Here is a 16,118-nt window from a genome sequence, read left to right on the forward strand (position 1 = left end):
TGAGTGGAGGGGAGTGTGAGTGGAGGGAGTGTTTGTGTGAGGGTGTGGTAGTGTAGCAGGTAGCGCGATGAGTTACGAACCCAGCGACCCGAATTCGATTCCCGCTCACGGCAACCCACACCAGTATCGATTAACTGAACCGGTTCTCAGCTAGGTAGACTCAGCCTGAAATGAGTGCTTGGGTAAACACCCCCTTCTGTACACTTCTAAGTCTCTGTTAAAGTCCAAAACAGCCGTTTAAAGGCTGAATTAAACTAAACTAAGAAAACATTTATTTTTATTTTGTTTTACCGGTGAGGTCCAATGAGCTATGCAGATCTTTTTTCAGAAGCGACCTGGCCACAAATGACAGCTCAACGAAATGGGCTTATCATTATCATCATCACGTGGAAATTTATAGCATCCAAATACTACAAACGCGTGGTGATGTTGAGTCTAAATGTGGAGGGGAAAACCGGAAGACCCGGAGAAAAATCCACGCGACCACGGGGAGAGAGAGAGAGACGCAAACTCCAAATCTACAGCAGCAGGCGTCAGGGTCGGGATCGAACCCACGACCTCCTGTATACCAGTTAACATCGCACCAGCGTGCTGGTGAGTGATGGTGAGTGTTGGTGAGTGTTGGGTGATGTGTTGGTGAGTACTGGATGAGTGGTGGTGAGTGTTGGTGAGTGGTGTTGGTGAGTGTTGGTGAGTGATGGTGAGTGATGGTGAGTGTTGGTGAGTGTTGGGTGAGTGTTGGTGAGTACTGGATGAGTGGTGGTGAGTGTTGGTGAGTGGTGTTGGTGAGTGTTGGTGAGTGATGGTGAGTGATGGTGAGTGTTGGTGAGTGTTGGTGAGTGATGGTGAGTGTTGGTGAGTGATGGTGAGTATTGGGTGAGTGTTTGGTGAGTGATGGTGAGTGTTGGTGAGTGTTGGTGAGTGTTGGTGAGTGTAGTGAGTATTGGTGAGTATTGGTGAGTGATGGTGAGTGTTGGTGAGTGATGGTGAGTGTTGGTGAGTGTTGGTGAGTGTAGTGAGTATTGGGTGAGTGTTTGGTGAGTGTTGGTGAGTGTTGGTGAGTGTTGGTGAGTGTAGTGAGTATTGGTGAGTATTGGTGAGTGATGGTGAGTGTTGGTGAGTGATGGTGAGTGTTGGTGAGTGTTGTGAGTGTAGTGAGTATTGGTGAGTGATGGTGAGTGTTGGTGAGTGTTGGTGAGTGTTGGGTGAGTATTGGTGAGTGTTGGTGAGTGTTGGTGAGTGTTGGTGAGTGTTGGGTGAGTATTGGTGAGTGTTGGTGAGTGTTGGTGAGTGATGGTGAGTGTTGGTGAGTGTTGGTGAGTATTGTGAGTGTTGGTGAGTGTTGGTGAGTGTTGGGTGAGTGTTGGTGAGTACTGGATGAGTGGTGGTGAGTGTTGGTGAGTGGTGTTGTGAGTGTTGGTGAGTGTTGGTGAGTGTTGGTGAGTGTAGTGAGTATTGGTGAGTGTGGTGAGTGTTGGTGAGTATTGGTGAGTGATGGTGAGTGATGGTGAGTGTTGGTGAGTGTTGGTGAGTGATGGTGAGTGTTGGTGAGTGTAGTGAGTATTAGTGAGTGTTGGTGAGTGTTGGTGAGTGTTGGTGAGTGTAGTGAGTATTGGTGAGTGTTGGTGAGTGTTGGTGAGTGTTGGTGAGTGATGGTGAGTGATGGTGAGTGATGGTGAGTGTTGGTGAGGTGATGGTGAGTGTTGGTGAGTATTGGTGATGAGTGTTGGTGAGTGTTGGTGAGTGTTGGTGAGTGTGGTGAGTGATGGTGAGTGTTGGTGAGTGTTGGCTGAGTGATGGTGAGTGTTGGTGAGTGTTGGTGAGTGTAGTGAGTATTGGTTGAGTGTTGGTGAGTGTTGGTGAGTGTTGGTGAGTGTAGTGAGTATTGGTGAGTGTTGGTGAGTGTTGGTGAGTGTTGGTGAGTGTTGGTGAGTGATGGTGAGTGTTGGTGAGTGTTGGTGAGTGTTGGTGAGTGATGGTGAGTGTTGGTGAGTGTTGGTGAGTGTAGTGAGTATTGAGTAGAGTGTTGGTGAGTGTTGAGTGAGTATTGGTGAGTGATGGTGAGTATTGGTGAGTGTTGTGAGTGTTGGTGAGTGTAGTTGAGTATAGGTGAGTATTGGTGAGTGTTGGTGAGTGTTGGTGAGTGTTGGTGAGTATTGGTGAGTGTTGGTGAGTGTTGGTTGAGTGTCGGTGAGTATTGGTGAGTGTTGGTGAGTGTTGGTGAGTGTTGGTGAGTATTGGTGAGTATTGGTGAGTGATGGTGAGTGTCGGTGAGTGTTGGTGAGTGTTGGTGAGTGTTGGTGAGTGTTGGTGAGTGTTGGTGAGTGTTGGTGAGTGTTGGTGAGTGTTGGTGAGTGTTCGTGAGTGTTGGTGAGTGTTGGTGAGTGTTGGTGAGTGTGGTGAGTGTTGGTGAGTGTGGTGAGTGTTGGTGAGCGCTGCTGCCCGTGTGGCTGCAGTGCATGAGTGTGGGACTGGGACTCGAACGGGAAGCACGACTTCATCGGGGAGCTGTGCACCACCTTCCACGAGATGCTGGGGCGCGCAAGACGGACGGCAGGTGAGCGCCTCCTCACCCACCTCACCTCGCTCCTCACCCACAGCCTCACCTCCTCACCCTGAGCCTCGCCTCCTCACCACCAGCCTCACCTCCTCACCCCGAGCCTCACCTCCTCACCCCGAGCCTCACCTCCTCACCACCAGCCTCGCCTCCTCACCCCGAGCCTCACCTCCTCACCCCGAGCCTCACCCTCCTCACCCCGAGCCTCACCTCCTCACCCTGAGCCCCACATCCTCACCACCCAGCCTCACCTCCTCACCCTGAGCCTCACCTCCTCACCACGAGCCTCACCTCCTCACCCCGAGCCTCACCTCCTCACCCTGAGCCTCACCTCCTCACCACGAGCCTCACCTCCTCACCCCCGAGCCTCACCTCCTCACCCCGAGCCTCACCTCCTCACCCCGAGCCTCACCTCCTCACCACGAGCCTCACCTCCTCACCCCGAGCCTCACCTCCTCACCCTGAGCCTCACCTCCTCACCCCGAGCCTCACCTCCTCACCCCGAGCCTCACCTCCTCACCCGAGCCTCACCTCCTCACCCCGAGCCTCACCTCCTCACCCCGAGCCTCACCTCCTCACCACGAGCCTCACCTCCTCACCCGAGCCTCACCTCCTCACCACCAGCCTCGCCTCCTCACCCCGAGCCTCACCTCCTCACCACCAGCCTCACCTCCTCACCCCGAGCCTCACCTCCTCACCCCGAGCCTCACCTCCTCACCACCAGCCTCACCTCCTCACCCCGAGCCTCACCTCCTCACCACCAGCCTCACCTCCTCACCCTGAGCCTCGCCTCCTCACCCCGAGCCTCACCTCCTCACCACCAGCCTCACCTCCTCCACCTTGAGCCTCACCTCCTCACCACGAGCCTCACCTCCTCACCCTGAGCCTCACCCCGATCCTCACCTCCTCACCCTGAGCCTCACCTCCCCACCCCGAGCCTCACCTGCTCACCCTGAGCCTCACCTCCTCACCCTGAGCCTCACCTCCTCACCCTGAGCCTCACCTCCTCACCTGAGCCTCACCTCCTCACCGCAGGTGCAGTGGGACTGCATCAACCCCAAGTACAAGCGAAGAAGCGACGCTACAAGAACTCGGGCGTGCTCATCCTGTCGCACTGCAAGGTGAGACGCCGCCAACAATCACCACCAACATCATCACCACCATCATCACCACCACCATCACCACCACCACCACCATCACCCATGATCAACACCACCATCATCACCACCACCATGATCACCACCACCATGATCACCACCATCACCACCAACAACACCACCACCATCATCATCACCACCACCATGATCACCACCACCACCACCATCACCACCACCACCACCACCATCATCATCACCACCACCATGATCACCACCACCATCACCACCATCACCATGATCAACACCACCATCATCACCACCACCATGATCACCACCACCACCATCACCATGATCAACACCACCATCATCACCACCACCATGATCACCACCATCACCACCAACAACACCACCACCATCATCATCACCACCACCATGATCACCACCACCACCATCACCACCACCACCATCATCATCACCACCACCATGATCACCACCACCATCACCACCATCACCATGATCACCACCACCATCACCACCACCATGATCACCACCACTATCATCATCATCACCACCATCATCACCACCATCATCATCACCACCACCATCATCACCACCACCATCATCACCACCACCGTCATCACCACCACCACCATCACCACCACCATCACCACCACCACTATCACCACCACCACCACCATCACCACCACCAGCACCATCACCACCACCACCATCACCACCACCACCATCACCACCACCACCACCACCACCATCACCACCACCACCACCACCATCATCACCACCACCATCATCACCACCATCATGATCACCACCACCATCACCACCACCATCATCGACATCACCATCATCGACATCATCAACATCACCGTCATGATCATCAACACCATCATCATCAACATTATCTTCATCAAGATCATTATCAACACAATCAAGATCATCATCAACATCATCATCGACATCAACATCACCATCATCACATTATCCTCATCAAGATCATTATCAACATCATTAAGATAATCATCAACATTATCATCGACATTACCATCATCAACACCATCATCATAAACATCACCATCAGCATAATCAACATTAGCATCATCAAGAACTTCATAATTAACACCATCAACATTATCAGCATCAACATCGTCAACACCAACATAATCGACATCATCATAACATTATCATCTACATCATCATTAATATCATCATCATCATAGACAACGTCATCATTAACATTATCATCTACATCATCATTAATATCATCATCATCATCATAGACCAACGTCATCATTCACATTATCCTCAGCCTCATCACGACCAACGTCATGGTTGTCATCATATTTAGCTCCTCCCTCCTTCTCTTCCTCTTCCCCCTCCGCCTCCCCCCCTCCTCCCCCTCCACAGATCATTAAGATCTAACTCCTTCCTGGAGTACATCATGGGGGGCTGCCAGATTCAGTTCACGGTAAGGCGGTGGCAGGGCTGCCGTGTGATATAAACGCCGCGGTGGCTATGAGATGTTAACTTCGCTCGCCTGGTCTACAGGAGGTCGTGGTTCAATCCCAACCCTGACGCCTGCTGCTGTATATTTGGAGTTTGCGTCTCTCTCTCTCTCATCATCATCACGGTGGCTAGGAGATGTTAACTCGCTCACCTGGTGTGCAGGAGGTCGTGGGTTCGATCCCGACCCTGACGCCTGCTGCTGTATATTTGGAGTTTGCGTGTCTCTCTCTACCCGTGGTCGCGTGGATTTGTCTCCGGGTCCCCCGGTATTCCCCTCCACATTTAGAATCAACATCACCACGCGTTTAGAGTGCTTGGGCACTTGCCTTTTGTCTCAAGTGCTGAAGAAATAAAGACACCAAATCCACTTTGTTGCTGCGTGGAGCTATTTATTAGATTCACTTTCAATAAAGAAACGTCAAACTTAAAGTGAATTTGCGGGAAAAAAATATTTCCGCTCGACATTCTTCTGCGTGAGTGTAAAAATCCACCCGATCATGAATATTAATGAGGGGGGTGCGGCATGTGGAGCGACGTCACGCACGTTACACACAAACAGGCATTCTTGGCTCATTATAATAACAATGTGAGTGGGGAGCGGTGGTGCAGCGGTTAGCGCGCTGCGCTACAAACCTGGCGACCCGGCCAACACCGGTGACGATTATCTGAACCGGTCCTGGTCCTCTCCTAGGTCGACTCAGCCTCAAATGAGTACCTGGTGCAATGTGTAAACATCGCCACTAGGGAGACAAAGGCGGCCGGGCGTGGTGTTGGCCACCCACCCCCTCGTGTGCCGTGCCAGCCTTTATAGGTGCTCGCTAACAGCACTTGCCCCTGCAGTCTGTTAAGGCTGTACGGGGGATCTTTGTCTTATATGTCCCAACTGATTCCACTGTATAACAAAAACTAAATGTTGTGCCTGGGTAGTAAGTAGTAAGTGTTATTTCCTAGTTGCTTATGCCTCAAAAGTACAGAAAATAGCTATTGTTTCCCACAAATTTTGCTTTCGGGGCCATCTATAAATGACGTCACGCACCTGGGGGGGGGTCAAACATTTGTGACGATGTGTGACGAGGGGGGGGGGGGTTTGAGAAATGTGACGTAACATCAAAATGCGCAACTTTAAATAAATATAAACAACACGTTCTACTTAATTAAATATACTTTTTAATAAATGTTTTCTCCTACAACATCAGAGTGCAGCGCCACAATAAATACGCACTACAATGACAATAGTTTAAAGCGATTTGGAGCATGTTTTTTTTTGGGGGGGGGGCAGAGCTTTGTGACGTCATATTTGAGGGGGGGGGGGTCTGACTTTTTGTGACGCCGTGTGACGATGGGGAGGGGGGGGGGTAAAAAATCGTCCAAAATCGTCATTTATGGACGGCCCCTTAGTGACCAGGACAGTGATATTTTGAAATTGACCTATTTTAAATGAGAACACGTGTGCATTTGTGTCTTTCGTTCACATAAAGTCCTGGTGACAAAAGCAAAGTTTGTGGGGAATAATAGCATTTTATATACTTTTGAGGCATAAGCAATTAGGAAATAACACTTAGTACACAGGAACAAAAATTGTCTTGCATAGTGAGTTCTAGACTCACCCCCGCCCTCCCCAGAGACCCATAAACTCTGTGTGACTCTGTGGGTCTCTGTTGAGAGTCTATGGCTCTCTGTGTGAGTCTACGGGTCTCTCTGTGAGTCTATGGGTCTCTGTGTGAGTCTATGACTCTGTGTGAGTCTATGGCTCTCTGTGTGAGTCTATGGCTCTTTGTGTGAGTCTATGACTCTCTGTGTAAGTGTATTGCTCTCTGTGTGAGTCTATGGCTCTCTGTGTGAGTCTATGGCTCTCTGTGTGAGTCTATGACCCTCTGTGTGAGTCTATGGCTCTCTGTGTGAGTCTATGACTCTCTGTGTGAGTCTATGGCTCTTTGTGTGAGTCTATGACTCTCTGTGTAAGTGTATTGCTCTCTGTGTGAGTCTATGGCTCTTTGTGTGAGTCTATGGCTCTCTGTGTGAGCCTATGGCTCTTTGTGTGAGTCTATGGATCGCTCTGTGTGAGTCCGGAACTCCCCTGACCCACTCGCCCCCCCCACTCGCCCCCGACCACCACCCCCCCCAAACCTAAAGGCAACCCCCATCTGTGCGGCCCTCAGGTGGCGATCGACCTTCACGCCTCGAACGGGGACCCGCAGAACAGCTGTTCGCTGCACTACATCCACCCCTACCAGCCCAACGAGTACCTCAAGGCTCTGGTGGCCGTGGGAGAGATTTGCCAGGATTACGGACAGGTGATCGCACCTGCGTGATGGAGCAAAGTGGGGCGGGGGGACGATAGTGGGGGGGAGGGGGTGGGGGTTACGATCATCCCGCCCGGCAGGTGGTCGCGTGGCGCCGGGGTCACTACCGGGATTCCGCCTCTGTGATCGAGCCGCGCTCGCAATCAGAACGCTTCACGGGATGCTCCGTTCATGCACTCGATATCAGAGGTAGCCCTGTGGTGTCTGCTTCCGTGGGTCATTCTGTGTGGATCAGAGTGTCATTTGAAGAACAAAGGATCTCAGAGGTAGCTCTGTGAAATCCGCTTCCGTGGGCCATTCTGTGTGGATCAGTGTAATTTGAAGAACAAAGGATCTCCAGAGGTAGCCCTGTGGTGTCTGCTTCCGTGGACCATTCTGTGAAGAACAGAGTCCCTCTTGATCTCAGAGGTAGCTCTGTGAAATCCGCTTCCGTGGGCCGTTCTCTAACACGTGGAAGGGGGACGCACCGCTCCGCCGATGCACAGCGACGATCGGGGATGAACCCGGCGATGATCGGTTATCATCGCGCGGCTCGGGATGAACTTCTCACTGGAATATTCTTCGTGTCGCGAGTGCAACTGGGGAAGGTGGCACGTGACCAGAAGCAGACACAGCCATTGCGAGTGGTACGATGGATAGATGTGGTGGGCCAGGTGCATGCAGATGTAATAAGAGCCTATGTCCGGCTCACGTGGTGATCGTCTCTGCCGGTCCTGCTTTACAGCCAATGGGGGGAGAGCCTGGAAGCATGGCCCCTGGCGTGATCGAAGGGTGCCAGCTAGGGTGATTGGTTCTGCTGGTTTTTGGCCTCAGCCAATGGGAAGACAAGTCAGGGGGCGTGGTCCCGGGAGTTGATGGGGGAATCTAGAAGATTCGGCGCAGGCTACCAAGGATTGGCTGGAGCGCACCACGTGACCCGGGCATTAAATAAGGGGAGAGATGAACGACACGTGGTCAGACGAAGAACGAAGGAAGAGAGGGGCCACGCACGAGCGGGCCTCTGAGTGCCACGTGGCGGTGCGTCTCTTGTGGTCTGTTCTGCCCACTTCCCATTGCCTGCCAGCAGCGGGAAGTACTTGTGAATTGGAATAAATAAAATGACCGATTCCACAAGTCGTCTCCAAGAGTATTATTACACAAATATTACTGGTAGGAACCTCCTGGTTACACCAGCCCACAGGGGATTATTGTGTCCATCCGTCCGTCGTGCAGGGAGGGGCTGGGTGGGGAGGGAGGGGCTGGGTGGGGAGGGGACTGTGGGGAGGGGCTGGATGGGGAGGGTGGGGCTGGGTGGGGGTGGGAGGGGTGGGGCTGGGTGGGGAAGGGCTGGTCACCCCGTGGTGCCCTTATAAAACTCAACGTTTAACCTACTCACGCCGGCTTGTGCCTGCCCTCACAGTCGGGCATATTTGCGGAATACACCACGCCACCGTTGACCCTGGCCATTGACCGAGCCACCCAACGTTCCTACCAGCTCCCTCCGCAGGAATGTGTTTTGCGGGTATCTGCATCTGGACAAACCTGGATTACTTTAATCATTCATCACCATGATCATAATCATCATCGTCAGCACCACAATATTCATCTTGACTTAAAGCTTTCGTGACTGCAAGCATTCATATTATTTGTGTCTTTCGGTAAAGTCACGTAGATAGGTTCAAAGAAAATAACAAAAACAACAAAAATCGACGACATTTCGATCGCAACACAAGCGTTCGACCACAAGCAATGGAGGGGGGGGGGGGGGTCTGCCTATCTACGTGACTTTACCGAAAGACCCAAAGAATATAAATGTTGATCATGATGATCATCATCATCGTCAACATTACCATCATGATATAATCATCAAGATCATGATGATCATCATCATCGTCAACATTACCATCATGATATAATCATCAAGATCATGATGATCATCATCATCGTCAACATTACCATCATGATATAATCATCAAGATCATGATGATCATCATCATCGTCAACATTACCATCATGATATAATCATCATGATCATGATCATCAAGATCACCATCATGATCATCATCCCCTAGAGTCGGTGAACGCTAGCGTATGGAGTGTTCTGGCCGATTCTCGCTCGTGTGGTCTCACCAGGGTCTAACGCTGTCCGGCTGGGGGTCCAACGCGTTGATGCGTTGGCTCTGTCCGAGACCGGTGGGGAGGGGGGGGGGGCATGGAGGGGGGGGGGGGCGGTCACCGCATCTCTCGTCAGGCTGACCCGATGTGAACGGAGCTCGGTACTCGGCTGTGAAGCTGCGTGGCCACTCGGGGCTCAGCCGACGAGTCGCCGGACCCCAGCGATGCCTTGTAACGCACCCTCCCCCTCCCCCCCTCCCCCCCTCCCCCCTCCCCCCCCCGGCTTCGCTGTACCCCCCCCAAACTCACACGCGTGTGTCCCCCCACTTCCCCCCTTCCCCCCCCTTCCCCCCCCCCCCACTTCCCCCACAGTGACAAGATGTTCCCGGCGTTTGGTTTTGGTGCAAGGATCCCCCCAGAATTCACCGTGAGCAACGCCCCCCCACCCCCAATACCACCCCTCCCAGCCCAGACCAAGACCTCGCTGCCCCCTCCCCCAACCCCCCTCCCCATGTTTCCCTGACCTTGCCGTGCCTCCCCCCCTCCTGCCCCCACAGCCTGCATGCAGCTATCATAGGCAGAGGAGCGACGCTCACAACAACGAGCAGAGCGCCGGGCAGATAAAACGCAGAAAGTTGGCACAAAGTCGTGGAGCACGGCTGGTGTGCATCTGCCAGCCACCTCAGTCAGTCAACCCATGGCACCACGTGGGTCTGCCCCGTGACCCCCTGCCAGCGGGCCTTCGCGTTATAGCCTCAAAGTGCACCTAGCATGGCACAAGCGCCGTGGTGACGGCACCGCCACTTAGTGGTGAACGGCTGTTGTTGTTGTTATTGTGTCTTCGTGCTGAAGGCTATATGGGGGATCTTTGTCTATGTATGGAGAGCGGTGGCGCAGTGCTTAGCGCACTGCGCAGTGGTTAGCCAACATCGGTGACGAATATCTGAACCGGTCCTGCGCCTACTCCCTAGGTCGACTCAGCCTTAAATGAGTACCTGGTGCGTTGCGGGGACATCATCATTGGTGAGACACGGGAAGCTAGGGTGGCCTTAATAGGCGCTCGCTAACAGCACTTGTCTGTGTGAAGCGAATGTATCATGGGGTCTGTGTGTGTGTGGGGCAGGTATCACACGACTTCCCACTCAACATGGACCCAGACAACCCGGAGTGTGCAGGTGAGTGTGCAGGTGAGTGTGCAGTTGAGTGTGGTGAGTGTGCAGGTGAGTGTGTAGGTGAGTGTGGTGAGAGTGCAGGTGAGTGCGGTGAGTGTGCAGGTGAGTGTGGTGAGTGTGCAGGTGATAGTGCAGTTGAGTGTGGTGAGTGTGCAGGTGAGTGTGGTGAGTGTGTAGGTGAGTGTGCAGGTGAGTGTGGTGAGTGTGCAGGTGAGTGTGCAGTTGAGTGTGGTGAGTGTGCAGGTGAGTGTGGTGAGTGTGTAGGTGAGTGTGCAGGTGAGTGTGGTGAGTGTGCAGGTGAGTGTGGTGAGTGTGCAGGTGAGTGTGGTGAGTGTGTAGGTGAGTGTGCAGGTGAGTGTGGTGAGTGTGCAGTTGAGTGTGGTGAGTGTGCAGGTGAGTGTGGTGAGTGTGTAGGTGAGTGTGCAGGTGAGTGTGGTGAGTGTGCAGGTGAGTGTGGTGAGTGTGCAGGTGAGTGTGTGGTGAGTGTGCAGGTGAGTGTGGTGAGGGTGGTGAGTGTGCAGGTGAGTGTGGTGAGTGTGTAGGTGAGTGTGTGGTGAGTGTGGTGAGGGTGGTGAGTGTGCAGGTGAGTGTGGTGAGTGTGTAGGTGAGTGTGCAGGTGAGTGTGCAGGTGAGTGTGGTGAGTGTGCAGGTGAGTGTGGTGATTGTGCAGGTGAGTGTGTGGTGAGTGTGCAGGTGAGTGTGGTGAGGGTGATGAGTGTGCAGGTGAGTGTGGTGAGGGTGGTGAGCGTGCAGGTGAGTGTGGTGAGTGTGTAGGTGAGTGTGCAGGTGAGTGTGCAGGTGAGTGTGGTGAGTGTGCAGGTGAATGTGGTGATTGTGCAGGTGAGTGTGTGGTGAGTGTGCAGGTGAGTGTGGTGAGGGTGGTGAGTGTGCAGGTGAGTGTGGCGAGTGTGGTGAGGGTGCAGGTGAGTGTGAGAGTGTGCAGGTGAGTGTGAAAGTGTGCAAGTGAGTGTGTAGGTGAAGGTTCAGGTGAGTGTGGTGAGTGTGCAGGTGAGTGTGGTGAGGGTGCAGGTGAGTGGGCGGGTGGAAATGGTGAGTGTGCAGGTGAGTGTGGTGAGTGTGCAGGTGAGTGTGCAGGTGAGTGTGCGGTGAGGGTGAGGAGTGTGCACCTTTGGGCCCACCAGGCATCCAGGGCGTGGTGGAGGCCTACCAGAACTGCCTACCCAAGCTGCAGCTGTACGGCCCAACCAACATCGCGCCCATCATCGCCAAGGTGGCCAAGGTGGCGGCCGAGGAGGAAATCACGGGGCAGGCGTCGGTACGGCCAACGTGATTCAGTCAGCAGCAACTCGCACACTCACTCGCACACTCACTCGCACAGCCACTCGCACAGCCACTCGCTCACTCGCTCGCTCACTCACTCGCCCACTCGCTCAATTACTCACTCGCTCACTCACTCGCACAGCCACACACTCACACAGCCGCTCGCTCGCTCACTCACTCGCTTACTCACTCACTCACTCGCACGGCCACTTACTCGCTCACTCACTCACTCGCACAGCCACTCGCTCACTCGCTCGCTCACTCGCTAACTCACTCACCCACTCGCTTACTCACTCGCTCACTCACTCGCACAGCCACTCGCTCGCTCACTCACTCGCTCGCACGGCCACTCACAGTCTGTGGCTCTCTGTGTGAGTCTATGACTCTCTGTGTGAGTCTATGACTCTCTGTGTGAGTCTATGACTCTCTGTGTGAGTCTATGCCTCTCTGTGTGAGTCAATGACTCTCTGTGTGAGTCTATGACTCTGTGTGAGTTTATGCCTCTCTGTGTGAGTCTATGGGACTCTGTGTGAGTCTCCGACTCTTTGTCTGAGTCTCTGCCTCTATGTGTGAGTCTATGGGACTCTGTGTGAGTCTATGACTCTGTGTGAGTCTATGCCTCTCTGTGTGAGTCAATGACTCTCTGTGTGAGTCTATGACTCTGTGTGAGTCTATGCCTCTCTGTGTGAGTCTATGCCTCTCTGTGTGAGTCTATGACTCTCTGTGTGAGTCTATGACTCTCTGTGTGAGTCTATGCCTCTCTGTGTGAGTCTATGACTCTCTGTGTGAGTCTATGACTCTGTGTGAGTCTATGCCTCTCTGTGTGAGTCTATGCCTCTCTGTGTGAGTCAATTACTCTCTGTGTGAGTCTATGACTCTGTGTGAGTCTATGCCTCTCTGTGTGAGTCTATGCCTCTCTGTGTGAGTCAATGACTCTCTGTGTGAGTCTATGACTCTCTGTGTGAGTCTATGACTCTGTGTGAGTCTATGACTCTCTGTGTGAGTGAGTATGTGGGTCTCTGTGTGAGTCTATGGCTCTCTGTGTGAGTCTATGACTCTGTGTGAGTCTATGACTCTCTGTGTGAGTCTATGACTCCGTGTGAGTCTATGGCTCTCTGTGTGAGTCTATGCCTCTCTGTGTGAGTCGATGACACTCTGTGTGAGTCTATGGGTCTCTGTGTGAGTCTGTGGATCACTCTATGTGAGTCTATGGCTCTCTGTGTGAGTCTATGCCTCTCTGTGTGAGTCTACGACTCTCTGTGTGAGTCTATGACTCTCTGTGTGAGTCTATGCTTCTCTGTGTGAGTCTGTGGATCACTCTGTGTGAGTCTATGGGTCGTGGGCTCTGGCGTCGGCCAAGCGAGGAAGGTCGAGGTCGTCGTGGTGGCATCAGCGGCTTTGCCCACCCACGGTGCCGTCTCGATCCTGGCATCTCTCGCCCGCCGCTTGTGTCGAGCCCCCCCCCATTTCTGATGGGTGGGAAGCGGGGAGGGGGGGGGCACGGGGGGGGGGGGGGCACGGGGGGGGGGGCACGGGGGGGGGGGGGTTAGGATGGCACGGGGCGGCTCTGAGTGCGCAACGGAATCTGCCGCTATGCAGATGAGCACCGCACATCCCGCGGACATTATGCAGCCCCCCCCCTCCCGCTCCTCTCATTAAGCAGTCGCCGTCCACGCGACATCGAATTATTCACGCCATCAAGGCGTCGCGGGAGCGAGCGTCTGACTCGCGACGGAAGGAGCTCGCTGCCCACATGACGACGAGCAGACGTTTTGAGGCCGCTGTTGTAAAAAAAATGCATCTTTTCGTTTCCTGGTTGTGCTCTTCTGGGAAAACGAATCAAAACAATGTTGCTCGCGGTGTCAAAGAGGGTCGGCCGCGTGGGCCGCCGGGTTCGTAGCACGGTGCGCTAACCGCTGCGCCACCGCTCTGCATCATCATCATCTTCATCATCGCCACCACGACCAGCAGCATCAGCAGCATCATAATCATCAGCAATGTCAATTTCATCCGTAGGGTTTCACGATTAATATTACGATTTGTAATTCTTTTTTTGATGGGTTGGGTAGGGTAGGTACAGTGTCAATCCTAAACAAGAACCCTCCACCACCCGACAGAGCAAAATGTTGAATGGGGTTTTCAACATTCCTCCTCGACTCGCTCCTCCTGCTCCTCCTTGGCTGAGAATCCCAAATCAGTTTGTATATATTCCTCCATGACGTCACAACTTGCTGTTATTAGCTCTATCGGGCAGTGTGGAGGGTTATATGTATTTAACATGATCTCCACACAATCTGACCCAACATAAACTAATCATGCCTCAGAGGCATCATCACCCACCGCAACCACTACAATGATCACCACCTTCATCACCACCATCACCACCATAATCATCATGATCACCACCATCACCACCATAATCATCATGATCACCACCATCACCACCATCATCATCATCATCACCATGATCACCACCACCACTAACACTATAATGATCACCACCTTCATCACCACCATCACTACCATCATCATCATCACCATGATCACCACCATCACCACCATCATCATCATCACCATGATCACCACCATCACCACCATCATCATCATCACCATGATCACCACCAACACCACCATCATCATCATCATCATCACCATAACCACCACCATCATCATCATCATCACCATGATCAACCACCATCATCATCACCATGATCACCACCATCACCACCATGATCACCATGATCACCACCATCATCATCATCATCACCATGATCACCACCATCACCACCATCATCATCATCACCATGATCACCATCACCACCACCATCATCATCACCATGATCACCACCATCATCATCACCATGATCAACCACCATCATCATCATCATCATCACCATGATCACCACCATCACCACCATCATCACCATGATCAACCACCATCATCATCATCATCACCATGATCACCACCATCACCACCATCATCATCATCATCACCATGATCACCACCATGATCACCACCATGATCACCACCATCATCATCATCACCACCATCATCACCATGATCACCACCATCACCACCATCATCACCATGATCAACCACCATCACCACCATCATCATCATCACCATGATCACCACCATCCCCACCATCATCACCATGATCACCACCATCACCACCATCATCATCATCACCATGATCACCACCATCACCACCATCATCACCATGATCAACCACCATCATCATCATCATCACCATGATCACCACCATCACCACCATCATCACCATGATCAACCACCATCATCATCATCACCACCATCATCATCATCACCATGATCACCATGATCACCACCATCATCATCACCATGATCAACCACCATCACCACCATCATCATCATCATCACCATGATCACCACCATGATCACCACCATGATCACCACCATCATCATCATCACCACCATCATCACCATGATCACCACCATCACCACCATCATCACCATGATCAACCACCATCACCACCATCATCATCATCACCATGATCACCACCATCACCACCATCATCACCATGATCACCACCATCATCATCATCACCATGATCACCACCATCACAATCAACTCTCTCTGGGTGTACCCCCCTCCTCTGCCCCCCTGCCGCCCTCCCCCCCCCTCCCCCTCTCGTCCCCCCTCCTCCCGGCTGCGGCGCAGCAATTCTTCATCCTGCTCATCCTGACGGACGGCGTGGTGACGGACATGGGCGACACGCGCGAGGCCATCGTGCGCGCCTCGCGGCTGCCCATGTCCATCATCATCGTGGGCGTGGGCAACGCCGACTTCACCGACATGCACATGCTCGACGGCGACGACGGCGTGCTGCGCTCGCCCCGCGGGGAGCCCACGGCCAGGGACATCGTGCAGTTCGTGCCCTTCCGTGACTTCAAGAGCGTGAGTCTGCTGGGGGGGGGGGGCTTCCGGGGTGGGGGGTACGGTGGCTGGCTGCGGGGGGGGGCACGTAGGGGGAGGGGGGCACGGGGTTGATGTGGGGGGGGGGCACGGGGGGCACGGGGGGGCACGGGGTTGGTGTGGGGGGGGGCACGGGG

General features: G+C 53.4%; 1 pseudogene across 1 annotated transcript in view; it reads left to right on the forward strand.

Annotated features, from left to right (window-relative positions):
- Nucleotides 1-16,118, forward strand: part of LOC144942149 (copine-4-like) — a 52,886-nt pseudogene that overhangs the window by 31,838 nt on the left and 4,930 nt on the right. The window contains exons 6-13 of the transcript XR_013639319.1: nucleotides 2,465-2,557; nucleotides 3,593-3,682; nucleotides 5,082-5,137; nucleotides 7,335-7,464; nucleotides 9,941-9,999; nucleotides 10,696-10,759; nucleotides 11,887-12,020; nucleotides 15,727-15,963. The product of XR_013639319.1 is annotated as a copine-4-like (transcript). The remainder of the gene's footprint in view (nucleotides 1-2,464; nucleotides 2,558-3,592; nucleotides 3,683-5,081; nucleotides 5,138-7,334; nucleotides 7,465-9,940; nucleotides 10,000-10,695; nucleotides 10,760-11,886; nucleotides 12,021-15,726; nucleotides 15,964-16,118) is intronic.

Source organism: Lampetra fluviatilis, chromosome 26, assembly GCF_964198595.1.
Source record: "Lampetra fluviatilis chromosome 26, kcLamFluv1.1, whole genome shotgun sequence".
Classification (NCBI taxonomy): Eukaryota; Metazoa; Chordata; class Hyperoartia; order Petromyzontiformes; family Petromyzontidae; genus Lampetra; species Lampetra fluviatilis.